Raw genomic sequence first — 14,109 nt, 5'->3', positions numbered from 1 at the left:
TAAGTCCCTGAAAAAAGAAATTGAAGAAGATGTCAGAAAATGGAAAGATCTCCCATGCTCATAGATAGGCAGGATTAACATAGTAAAAATGGCAATTTTACCAAAAACAATCTACAGATTCAATGCAATTCCCATCAAAATACCAACCCAATTCTTCACAGACCTGGAAAGAATAATACTCAACTTCATATGGAAAAACAAAAAACCCAGAATAGCCAAAAGAATCCTGTACAATAAAACAACTTCTGGAGGCATCACAGTCCCTGACCTCAAGCTCTACTATAGAGCTACCATAATAAAAACAGCTTGGTACTGGCATAGAAAACGACATGTGGACAAATGGAACTGAATTGAAGACCCTGACATTAACCTGCACACACACCTATGAACATATATTTTTTGACAAAGAAGCCAAAACTGTACAGAGGAAAAAAGAAAGCACCTTCAACAAATGGTGCTGGCATAACTGGATGTCAACATGTAGAAGGCTGCAAATAGATCCATATCTGTCACCATGCATAAAACTTAAATCCAAGTGGATCAAAGACCTCAACATAAATCCAGTTATTCTGAACCTGATAGAAGAGAAAGTAGGAAGTACTCTTAAACGTATTGGCATAGGAGATCACTTCCTAAATATAACACCAGTATTACAGACACTGAGAGAAACAATCAATCAATGGGACCTGTTGAAACTGAGAAGCTTTTGTAGAGCAAAGGACACAGTCAACAAGACAAAGCGACAGCCTATAGAATGGGAAAAGGTCTTCACCAACCCCACATCTGACAGAGGGCTGATATCCAGAATATATAAAGAACTCAAGAAATGAGACATCAAAATGCCCAACAGTCCAATTAAGAAATGGGCTATAGAACTAAACAGAGAATTCTCAAAAGAGGAAGCTCAAATGGCTGAAAGACATTTAAGGAATTGTTCAACATCCCTAATTATCTGGGAAATGCAAATCAAAATGACTCTGAGATACTACCTTACACCTGTCAGAATGGCTAAGATCAAAAACACTGAAGACAGCTGATGCTGGAGAGTATGTGGAGCAAGGGGAACTCTCCTCCACTGCTGGTGGGAATGCAAGCTTGTACAGCCACTTTGGAAATCAATATGGTGCTTCCTTAGAAAATTGGGAATCCATCTCCCCCAAGACCCAGCTATAGTACTCTTGGGCATATACCCAAGGAATGCTCAATCATAGCACAAGGGCATTTGCTCAGCTATGTTCATATCAGCATTGTTTGTAATAGCCAGAACCTGGAAACAACTTAGATGCCCTTCAACCGAAGAATGGTTAAAGAAAATGTGGTACATATACACAATGGAGTACTACTCAGCAGAGAAAAACAATGACATCATGAGGTTTGCAGGCAAATGGATGGATCTAGAAAAAAAATCATCCTGAGTGAGGTAACCCAGAGTCAAAAAGACAAACATGGTATGTACTCACTCATAGGAGGATACTAGATGTAAAACAAAGATGACTAGGCTGCTACTCACAACTCAAGGGAGGCTACCTAGAAAACAGGACCCTAAGAAAGACACAGGGATCGCCCAATGACAGAGAAATGGATGAGATCTACAAGAACAACCTGGCCGAGAGTGGGAGTAATGAAGGGCAAGGTTTGAGGGAAAGAGAGCTTAGGGGAGCAGGAGATCCCAGCTGGATCAAGAATAACAGACCATGATATATGAAGACCACATGAGAACAGGAAGAAGCAAAATGCCAGAGAGGCCCCCAGAAATCCACAATGATACCTCCACTGTAGACTGCTGGCAATGGTTGAGAGAAAGCCTGATCTGACCTAGTCTGGTGATCAGATGGCCAAACACCCTAACTGTTGTGCTGGAACTCTCATCCAATAACTGATGGAAGTGGATGCAGAGATCCTCGGCCAGGTCCCAGATGGAGCTCCAGGAGTCCAACTGGCGAGAAAGAGAAGGGATTGTATGAGCGAGAATTGTTGAGACTAAGATTGGAAAAAGCACAGGGACAAATAGCCAAACGAATGGAAGCACATGAATTATGAACCAAAACCTGTGGAGCACCCAACTGGATCAGGCCTTCTGGATAAGTGAGACAATTGAATAGTTTGAACTGTTTGGGAGACAACCAGGCAGTGGGACTGGGACATGTCCTTAGTGCATGAGCTGGCTGTTTGGAACCTGGGGCTTATGTGGGGACACTCTGCTCAGCCTGAAAGGAGGGGTCTGGACTTGCCTGTATTGAATCTACCAGGTTGAGCTGAATCCCCAGGGGAGTCTTTGCCCTGGAGGAGATGGGAATGGAGGGGAGGAGCTGGGGGGAAGGTGGGGGGGATTTGGGGAGGGAGGGGGAAGACAGGGGAACCCATGGCTGATATGTAAAATTAAAACACAAATATCCATATAAAAATAAAATTTGAAATAAAAAATGGATATATTAGTATATCTATTCTTAAACATAAGCATATTCAGGAAGTTTTGATAGGATGAAAGCAGCTTTAGATTAGGTCAAAGAATTAACATAAGAGAATCTTCTGGAAGGAAGAATTTTTGCCTTTGTGTTGGCTCACAGACTTTCTCCAAATCCCTGACCTTTGTATTAGGAATTGAAAACCTTTGACATTTTGGTTTGTTGATTCAAGTTTAAGGGGTATCTGCTATAGCTTCGTTTTATTATCAATCACCATGACCTAGAAAAATGTTGAAACCACTTTCTGGAATTCTAGGTTATGGGTAAGTTCAAGTATAGATAAAAAGAAAAACGAAGGGGGCCTTTCAACTCTCACCAAATCTGCAGTCTCAGGGCTTGAGCTAAGGTAAGTTTGTGCCAACTGGACAATCATGCTCATTCAGTTACACACTGGAGTTGACATTTAAAAACATTGAAAGAAAAGATGAGAATAATTAATGATTGACTACCTAAATTGGACTAGTTGACCCAGTGACTAAGTAACCAGTTGGATTCATTTCTGGAAGAAATCCAGCATTTGATGATTTTCTAAAAGTTTTTCTAAAACTTGACTTCACCCCCACTACCATGGACGATGATTTTTCTTAGAAGGAAAACTCTGCTCTATATTGCATAGTTGGTCTCTTTATAGGCATGCTCGACCCCATTAAATGCCACAGACTCCCTTATTTTGTTGTGTGACTGTGGAACATCTGCCATAAACTCATGAGTTAGGGTCTTGGTGCTATTTTGGGGCATGCTGAAAGCTTTAGTAGGAAGTACCTTGCTAGAAGGAGCGGGTACTTTGAAGGGTGTATCTTGTTCTGGGCTGCTTCCTCTCTTCTCTGCTTCTGGTCACCGTGAGGTGGGCAACCTCATCCTCCACACTCTCGTGATGTTCTGCCTTACGACCTGGGCATAGAGATGGCATAGCCATCCAATCACAGACTGACACTTTGAAACCATGAGTACAGAAGAATCTTCCTTACTTTCTCCCTCTCAGATATTGAGGCATAGCAATAAAAAGTCTGGCTTGTGCATTTCCTGGTGTTTGTTTACTTCAGAGAAAAGACTCTGTATGTTGAACATGACAACCTGCTCAGCAAAGGCTTTATGTAAAATCATAAAGAAAATGGATTTTAACTTGTGATCCTCTCTCTCTCTCTCTCTCTCTCTCTCTCTCTCTCTCTCTCTTTTAAATACTTGGCACTGGCTACTTCCTCCGCTGGCTTCCTAGGGTACTCAATCTGAAAGCCCCATCTTCTTACTGAGGAATGGCTGTCCTGCCAAGGGCATGAGCATGCCACAGGCCTTCCCATACACTTCTATCCCTTGCAAAAATGGACCTGCTTGAAGTAAGACCCTCAGTGCTCTTAATTTTAGGTCTTAATGAATGGTTACCATGCACAGTAGGTGGACTGTTACCCCTAAAACATTAGATTGCTTATATTGATAATATTATATTGCTTTTATCTAATTTGAAAAGGATGGCTTAGTGAGAAGCTAGAACAAAGAGAGTCTCAACAGAGATGGAGAGTGCGCCTTAGAACCCTCTTTTCATACACTCTGCAAACAGGGAAAACTTCTGAGACAGTCTCATGGTGCCCAGACTAGTCTCAGACTACCTATGGAGAGGATCCAAACCTTGACTCCTGGTCTTCTTGCCTCTATCTCGGAAGCTCTGTATACACAGGAATGTGCCTCTAAGCCTGGTTAATACGAATGTATAATGTATATGTTTCTGTTTCCTTCTCCTAAAGACATTTTGTACAGTTATGGTTTAAACACTATAGGAGTTTTCAAAATAAAGAATAATGAAAAAAGAAATACAGTAGTCCATACTTGCTCATGGGGGATACTTTCTAAGGGGTCTCCTAGGTACCTGAAACCTTGGAAAGGATTAAATCATGTACATACTATATTTCTTTCATATGCATATTCATATGATAAAATTTAACCATGAATTTGGAATAGTAACTCATCAACAATAGTAATAGCAAAACAGAATAACTGAGCAATATTTTAAAGTAAATGTAATAAGATTATTTCTCATACACATAGAGTTAAGATGAACATTAATTTCTTTGGCTTGACTTTGACAAAGGAGGAGTGGCCACTCATTGTTTTGTATGTTTTGCAGAGCAGTCTTCAGGATTGACTGTGCCCTAGAGGGCTATGCATGGTTTGCCCATTATTTCAGTTGATTTTGAGATAAGCGAAAATCTAATTTATTAAAAAGTCAGGACCCAGAGCTCCCGGGAAGGGAGCTCTTTCCTAATGTCCGAGAGCTGATAACTAATAGAATAGGAACCAGAACCTGGCTTTATATAGTTGGTAGGGTGACTCTGATTTTTAATAAAGTCAACATCTTTAGCCATTTACTATAAACATGGGACTTAACTTCCACATCTTCTCCATTCCTCATTTTCAGCCACATCTTTAATTTGCTTTTATGGCTAACTGAAATTTAGCTTCTTGCAGTAAAATGCATGATTAGCCTACTTAAAATTTCTTCAGGCTGATGTCTCAGAAGGAAAATACTTCAGAATGCTTATCTTTAACACATTGTTTGCTTACTTAAAAAGAAAATGACTGTGTCTAGATGGTTTGTTATAGGTCTCTCCTTAAATATATAATGATCTGTTTCCATTCCTTGACACCCAGTGGATGCTCTGAGAATGTGGATACCCAAACATGTTGGATTTCTCCCTTTCTCATACTGTTTTCCTTTATCTGCTTTTCTGTGTGCCATTTTAGCCTGAAATAAAAATGTAGTGGAGATTGCATCATCTTCAGGGCCTATTGGAATAGAAACAATGTTTTCTGGTCTTTGGAGGTTTTAAAAGACACAAGTAGTTTTTTTTTTTTTTAACTTCCTCTACATTCAAGGCCAAAATTATGGAAGCAAACAGTCTAGAGTTATGAAAACTGCTTGTAAAGGTGGAAAAATCCCAGGGAAGCACAGAATCTTTAAAAGGCATGAGAAAAACAGTATCCAATTTAGACCCACCTCCTGCCTCTGCTTTTCATATCCCTTCTGTGAATTCAGGGAAATGAGCTCTGAATTTAATTGTAGTGTGGGAGTGTGCCTGTTTAAATGTGCATGAGAGATCTCCTAAATTCTGCACATTAGTATTTCCTACAATACCCTGAAGGACTCAGTGCCTCATGAAACATCTCAACCTACTCCTGGGGAGCTCATTTTCCCCTAGGAACATCTGATTCACCCAGATACTATAGAGAATGGTTTGATTCCCTGCTGGCTCCTTAGGCATGCAGTGCATTTTTCTTGGTGCACTTATGCACAAAGATATGTGTCTTTTGAAACGGTTGAAAAGGTAGGGAAGCTTTTAAAAACATGCTTTTCTTTGGAAGACTCAAGACCGAAGGCCACAATATGTCTTAATACTTTTCTACCTCCTCTTACTTGTGCTGGACTCTGGTAAGGTGTTTTGGTGCTTATGGACAAATTGACACAAAGAAGATCCAAGATCTCTGTTGCCTCCCACTAGCTGAGGTGCTCAGAGATGTCAGAAGAGAAATCCACACAGATGCTTGGATGCTCATGGCCAACAGGCTGTTTCTCTACTTCTGGGAGACACAGAGTGAACCAGAGATGTGCAGCAAAGAGATCTCTAGGCCTTTCCTTTCTTCCTCCAGTCTACCCTCAGGGTGGCAGTTTAAAGGCAGCAGCTTTATCCAGGAGTGCTCAGAAGTTAGAGAAGGTCATCAGAGTTAGTAAGATGAACTTGTTCTTCTCTCCGTTTATGTTTCAATGAATGTGGCTGAAATAAAGTCACTCCTGAGATGGCCAGCAAAGACACCATATCAACTATACAGAAAAGCCAGCACATGGTTCTCACTGGCCATCTCATGAAAATGTTCATACCAGGGCACTGCAATGCCTGGCTTTATGCCGATTCTGGAGATGCAAACTCAAACTCTCATGTTAGTACAGCAAGTGCCTAACACATCAAATCATCTCTTCAGCCCATGAGGGGGTCATTATTGTTTGCTTTTCCCATTCTTTACTTGAGATTCTGTGTAAACTAAAATTGTTGGGGAGGGGCATGCTTAACTTTTTCAACCCTCTAGGTTATACCCTTAGGAGTTCCACTTAAGACTTCTCACCAGCACAGACTTGCTTCTGAAGGGCACATTTTAAATCGCTGACTTACATTTTCAAAGATATTTATCGAGGACCCACTGTTGTAGGGAATTATTGTAGATTCATTGTGTGCATTCAGACATCATGAACAAAACAAAGACTTTCTGTTGAATTTATATACTAGCAAGGAATACAGCAAATAGATTTAATAGATGAGTACAAAGTAGAATACATTAGAAAAGTGTTCAGCAATTTTAAAGGGATAAAAATAAGGAGGGGGCTGTGGAGGAGAAGCAGGCATTGGAGGTAGCTGGCTGTGTGCAGTATGAGTCAGTGTTCAAGGGAAGACCTCATGGACAGAGAGACAGAGGTACACAGGCAGCCTCTAGGGATGGAGGTGTGCTTGCTTTCTTTGAAAATGGCCTCTTTAATTCCTTGGTAAGAGGAGCTCCTGACGCAGCCACGAGACTAATAATCCCAAATGGACTAAAGAAAATTTTCTTCCAAAGAGGCTTGCCTCCTGGGTTATGTTTTAATACTGTTTTTGCCAATCCAATTTGTGAATTGGTTCACTGGTCTTAAGTTTAAAATGTAGGTCATCTGGAAGTCTAGCAGTTGGGTCACGGCTCAGTAACTTTCTTAAGCCTCTGTTGTGGTACTGAAAGTGAATGAAGGCAGTGTTCCAAAAAGAGAAAGAAAAAAGAAAAAAAAACAAAACAAAAACAAAAACAAAGGAAAAAGACCCAAACAGATGGCTGTGTCCTTTATCACCCTGGCTATATGCACACAGATAGATTGCTCTATGTCTTTAAGCTATGTATTCTGAATTACTCACGGTAAAGATATTTTTGAACACCTATATTGAGTAGGTATATATGTGTGCAAAGATTTGACCTCAGAGAGAGGTCGTGTCTAGAACAGGTAGATGCTGGCTATATTTATTCCTGGTGTGCAGTTAAGTCTGATCTGTAAGTGAGACAGAAATCCAATGTCATCAAAGTAGGAGGGCCAAGCAAAATAAATGAAAGGTCCAGAAGAGACACCGTGGAGAAGGTGCCAGATCAAGTTTGCAGGGGTGAGGGGCAGATCTGCAGAAAAGACAGGTGGGTAGGACATTCTCCGAATTCAAAAGAGGGACAGTGGAGCAGGCAAGAAAAACTGCTCAGAGGCACCTTGGAGGTGACAGTGAGGCCAAGAGCACACCCTGGCAGCACGGCCATCATTGCTGAGGAGAAATGTTCCTAACGTGGAAGCTGGCATGGCACATTTGTCTTGTGCTCTCGAGTCAGTCCTGACAGGTAGGAGGGCAGCACGGAGAGTTAGGTTGCTGTGTGGAAGAAGTGACTTTCTTCACCAGATTATTCTGAACTATATTTAAGTTCTTTGCCTGAAGAGTCTTGCTGTGTCCTTCCTGGCGTGAAAGCTCCTTCCCAAGTGTTTGCCTGACCCTGATTAAAACGAGGCAGTCTGCAAAGACGCATTGCTATCTGCCTTCCCGTGCCTCCTTGACGGTCCACTAGTACTGTAGTCATCTCGTCCTAGCCCAGAATTGTGGTCTAACTTTGCTTTCCTTTTACAAAATTATTTCTAAAGCATTTTGTACACATTTTATATATTTTTGATTAAAACAGAATTATATCACCTTCTCCCTCCCTTTCTTCCCTCTGGTCCCTTCCAGGTACCCGGTACCCTCCTGTAACCCTTCCTATGATCCCCCGATCAAATTGATAGCCTAGTTTTCTTTGATTACTACTGTTTCTCTCTCTCTCTCTCTCTCTCTCTCTCTCTCTCTCTCTCTCTCTCTCTCACACACACACACACACAAATATATATATATATATATATATATATATATATATATATATATATATATATATATAAATAGACTCTGCTGAGTCAGCTTTTGTTGTTTGTGTGACCATGGTTTGGAGTTCACCACTTTTTGTATTGGACAACTGATTAGGGAGCTCATCCCTGGGTAGGTCCAGCTCTCCTCCATCTCCCAGCGGTAACCAGTTGCTTGTAGTTCCTTGTCAAGGGGTGTGACCCCATGAGATTTTCCTCTTGCAGTGTTAACACGTCCGTTATGCTACCATTGTGCTGGTCTTGTTTATTCAGCCATTTCTTTGAGAGACTGTTCCACAGCAGATTTTCTGGTATGCTGGCTTTTATAAGATTTCTGTCCCCTATTTCATGTTGTTCCCTGAGCCATAAATGTGTGAGCTGTGATGTCTGTGTATTCATTGGACTAGGTCCCTGTGATTCATTGATCTCTGTGTTAGTTTTGGCTTTCTGTGATGGTCTGCATTTAGTGTAAAGAGAAGCTTCATTGATGAGGGGTTGAGTCTACACTTATCTGTGGTATAAGATTTAGAATGTAGTAAGGAATTATGCTGGTCTGTCACAGTAGTGGTAATAGATTCTTTTCCTGGGTCCATGGTGGTCTACTTTTGTATTGTTAAGCTTTATCGAAACTACTCTGTAGTTGTGGATGAATTAAAAAGATCAATAAGTATGGATCAGTAAGGCAACTGGCTAAAATTCAGCTACATTTACTATATAATTTAAAATTTGGCAATACAGCCTTCAATATGGTTTTCACTCAATAAGTAATGTTCTCAATGTCCAACGAAATCCAATGCAATGCCTGTTACATAATTGGCAATAAATCTTTGGAAAGCCATGCACATCACATGGCTATAATCTGTAGGTACTGAACAATCTAATCATGGTGAGTATTTACTAGATACTTTCTAAGGGCTCCAGACACTTTGTTGATTTAACTTTATGTTTTTTAATTCAGACAACAATAATTCAAGGTAGAGATTAATTAGTACTTGTGCATGTATATGTATTGTATGTAGCATATGTGTATGTATATTTCAGTGTGTATGGGCTCATGTGTGTTCAGGACCATGTTGAGGCTCAAAGCTAATGTCAGGCTTGATCCTCAATTGCTCGTTGTTTTATTGATTGTATTGATTGAGGGGGCATCTGTTGCTGAATCTAAAGCTCACCAATTCTGATTTAGTCTATCTAGCCATCTTGCCCTGTCTCTGTCTCATAAGTGCTGGGATTACAGGTGGCTGTCCATGCTGCCTGGTTTCTATGTGGGTCCATTGGTCTGTATACTTGCATGGAAAACACTTTACCCACTGGGCCATCTCTCCAGACAGAATATCCTTATACTTTTATTCTTATTTGTTCTGGAGAACAAACACAGGGCTTCACACAGCTAGGTAAGCACTCAACTGGTTAATGACAACCCTGGGAATTTCGTTCTTTGCTATTTCCTTTTCTTTCCCTGTCCCTGTCCCTGTCCCTTCCTCTTGTTCTCTCCCCTCCCCTCCCCTCCCCTCCCCTCCCCTCCCTTTCCTTCCCTTCCCTTCCTTCTGTTCTCCTCTTTTCCTCAAGGTCTTGATATATAGCTTAGGCTGGCAATGGATCCATGACCATCCTTCCTCATCTCCCAAGTAGCTTGGGTTACAAGTATGTATAGTAACATATCCTGTAAGGTAGGGCTTATGATGGAGAACTGAGACTCAAAGAAGGTAAGGAGGCTGCCTACGATCCACAGAAAGATGAAGTATAAGCTCTTTGGAGACCTTATATTCAGAAAAATACTTTTGGAGGAAAGGAACATTCTTGCTTACTTCACAAAAGCCAAAGCAATGCTAGGAAAGAAAATCATATCCTCGTGTCTCCATTTAAGTGAGATGCTGTGGTATTTTCATGCTGACTGATACTCTTCAGAGCAGCCAGGATAACAGATCTACCTTTGGAGTATAGCTGATGAGAGATGGATTGTAAACATTTTCAACTACATGGTATTTTTTTTTTTTTTAAGTAGAAAGAGGCTTCCTGACATGCTGAGCTCACCAGTGTTTCAGTCACACATGTTCTTTCCTATTGTGCTGCTTTTTGTTTTTTTTTTCAGTTTACTTGACTTCACCCTTTCCTGAAGTCAAGTTTAGAAGCTTCTTCAGGGTAGGGACAGAGTGAGAGGAGCGCTGTGTCCCCCTGTGTGCTTCCCCAGAAGTATGGCCAGTCATGAATACCCATAAAATTCATGGCTGCCTTTCTTGATTTGTTGAACGCATTCAAGTTTTAGAAGAGCAGCTTTGGGGCTGGAGTTTAGCTCAAGGTAGAGTGTTTGCTTAGCAAACACAAGACCCAGAGTTTAGTCTTCAGCTCTGGAAGAAAAAAAAACACAAAACAAACAAACAAAACCAAAAAGGAAATTTATTAGGCACTAATCTGTAACTTTTGGCAGTAGAATTATTAGATAACCCTGTAGTTTTTTGGCATTGTCCTTACTTGAACTTCTAGATGGAGATTCACATCCTCCTGGCTCTGTGACCTGTGTTATTTGGGAGACTATGAATGTTACTGGTGAGAATACCTCTAAACTAATGCACTTGTTTTCTTCTTCTAAAGCCTAACATGGATACAGTAGGCTTGCTTGTGAGCCACAATCATTTTTTAAAAACATTCACTTTCCTAATCTCCAGGGAAGGTTCCCTCTGTAGTAATTTGTACTTTTATCTATGGCTGTATTGTGGGTGCTGTTTGAGTATATGGTGTGTGTGTGTGTGTGTGTGTGTGTGTGTGTGTGTGTGTGTGTGTGTGTGTGCATATACACCTGGAACCTGGGTGGAGGTCAGAGAACAACTCTGCAGAGTCAGTCCTCTCCTTCTACTATTACGTGGGTCCAGGCATCAGGTGTGCAGCACAAGTGCTTTTGAGCTATCTTACCAGCCTGTACTTTCAAAGATTTATTTTTGTTTATGCCTTTTCTCTGTCTGTCTGTCTGTCTGTCTCCTGCTGTGTGCACAGATGTGCATCTGTATCCGTGTGTCTGTGTCCCCATGTGTAGGTACCTATGGAGGTCAGAAGGGGGTGTTGATCTCCTGGAGACAGTGTGGGTGCTGGGAACCACACTTAGGTCCCCTGGAAGGGTATCAAGGGCTCTTACTTACTGGGCCATCCCTCCAGCCCTGAATTACTTTTACAGATGAAAAGATAGACTCTTCCTCAGAGTAAACATTCGACAAAATGTGATGAGTGTCTGTTCCATCTTTGCCCTAATTTGTTGTTCCTAATCAAGTAGTCATTGTACTGTTAGAAAGAAAATTGAGGCCACTGCCTTAGTTACTTCTCTGTTACTGTCATAAGATACACTGGCAAAGGCAACTCAAGGGAGGGAGGCCTTATTTTGGCTCACAGTTCAAGGTACCGTCCAGCATAGTGGGGGAGTCAAGGCAGCTTGAGGCAGCTGGTCATATTATATCTGTAGCCAGGGAAAGAGCAATGGATGCTCACAGTCAGCTGGCTTTCTCTTCTGTGTGCAGTCTAATGAGCCAAGTCCAGGGAATGGTACTTTCTCTGTGGTTCTTCCCATTTCAATGAACCCAACCAAGAAAATCCCTCATAGGTGTGCTCAGAGGCTAAACTGTCCCTCACTCTTGTGCCTGGAGACTTGTCTTTGAGGTGATTCCAGACTCTGTGATGCAGACAGTAGTAACCATCACAGTATTTCCAGTGTGTATTGTTCTGAATGCTTCATTCTATGCACTCATTTTTGTTAGATTAATCAAGGAAAGAGAAGGATGCCAGCCTGCATGAAGCCACATAGCACAGTAGGAGGAAAATGCCCTTTGCAAGGGTCAACTGCTGTGATAGCCCTTCCTGACTCTTGAGCCTGTTTCTTATTTGAATATGAAGCTTTCACTGCCCCAGGGAGTTGTTCAGTTAACTTGTTTTGTGTAAGTGGTCCTGGGTGAATGTACCTTCCATTAAAAACCCATTAGTGGGCAATGTAAAGATGATGGTTCTAGATTTGGGATGTTGGAATCTTGCTGTGAACTAAGGGCCTGGAGATTACCTTGTTAGGGAGTCATGAGCTTACAGCAGTGCTTACACTGTTCAGTGGACAGTTTGGCTCCCTCTGCCCAGTGCTGTCCATTGTCTCTAGGAGAGCCACATTGTCAGGGCAATGGAACAGGGTAGCCATGGCTGTAGCTTGTGAGGTTAGCATAGACTAAAAACCCCTCTCATTTTCTCTTCTCTTTTTTAATGGAAGATTTCTTTTCTTTTTTTAAATTTTTACATCAATCCAAACCTATTTCTGTACAGCACTGTACACAAATCCACATATTTCTTGTTGTCGTTCCTTTAGGGATCTTATGGGCCACTCTGCCTCTTCTAGATGATGGGTAATTTGGACAGAACATAAACAAGTGGCTCTTTACTCACAATTGCAGACTTATGGCTGACATGGGAGGGATTTTATAAAATTTTGACTTTATTAACAGTCCTCCATCATTGTTTTTTTCTTTTCTCTAGCCAATTTGAATTTCAGGGAAAATTTAGCTGAATAAAACATTTCATGTAAATTTTGTTTGATCTTGTTTACATTTTTGCTTCTAATGAGGCACAGACTCTTAAATTGGCCAACTGGAGCTAACACACTGAAAGGCCGTGTTCCTTCACAGTCAGCACTCCTGTTCAAGGGCATGCGCTCTTCAACGGCTTGCTTTATTGTTTGTTCAACAAACCTTTCTTCCTCAGTTGCACAGTTTTTGAAAAAAAGTTCCGATTTCCTGACAGTGCTTTGATTGTGCAGAGTGAAGCTGAGATGGAAGGCTGCGTCCTTCTTCCTCTCTCCTACAGGGCAGCACTTCGTTTTCTCTGTGGAAGTGTTCATCACTGCCACTCTGCTCCTGCTTCTGACTTATAGCAATATTCATGCCATGCACAGACTCAAGGGCTTTCTCTTTCCAGATCTAAACATCACCATCAACCTGAGTCAGCCTCATGCTCATGTTTACAAGGGAAACACTCATCCTTCAAGGCTCAACTCAATGGGTACTTCTGCTTGAGTGCTTTCCCACACTGAACTTTTCTTCGGAACTTCACAGGCACCATGGCTGGTACTGTTTCCATTGTAGACAGGGGAATTATCAGTGCCAGAGTCACCACTGGAACAAATGCACACAGGAGCTCACAAAGGGAGGATGCTCATGTACAATTTGCTGAATAACATCAACTATGCAGGATGTTTATCTAACTATAACCTTGCTCCAAGGTGACCACTCTGAGTACATCAGCCCAGCAACTGCCTGAGGTCTCCTGGGACTGTTAATCTTTGTAACCAAGGATTTTTATCTCAGACTACTGATATAACCATTCTCATTTTGCCTTTAAGCCCCTCTTCCTTTCCTTTGCCTGTATGGCTATACCCATGCCTGTACTTAGATTTATGCATCTCTTGCTTATTCTTGAGAAACCTTATTTTTTATTTACAGTCTCTCCTTATTTATTATTCAGGCTGACACAGCCATTTTCCTTTTCTTATTGTTAGGAGAATTCATATACATCTTATTTTTCTCCCATTAGTTTGTGAGATCCTGGAAGAAGACTGTGTCCATGTATAATCTAGAGAATATACTTCAGGACCCACTGAATACCAAAGCCTGATTATTTCTCAGTGAATGCATGAATATTAAATGTTGGGGACTATGCATTTATATTAGTGAATCACATTTTCTTTGACTC

Source organism: Onychomys torridus, chromosome 6, assembly GCF_903995425.1.
Source record: "Onychomys torridus chromosome 6, mOncTor1.1, whole genome shotgun sequence".
Lineage (NCBI taxonomy): Eukaryota > Metazoa > Chordata > Mammalia > Rodentia > Cricetidae > Onychomys > Onychomys torridus.
This window is presented reverse-complemented; position numbering follows the sequence as displayed.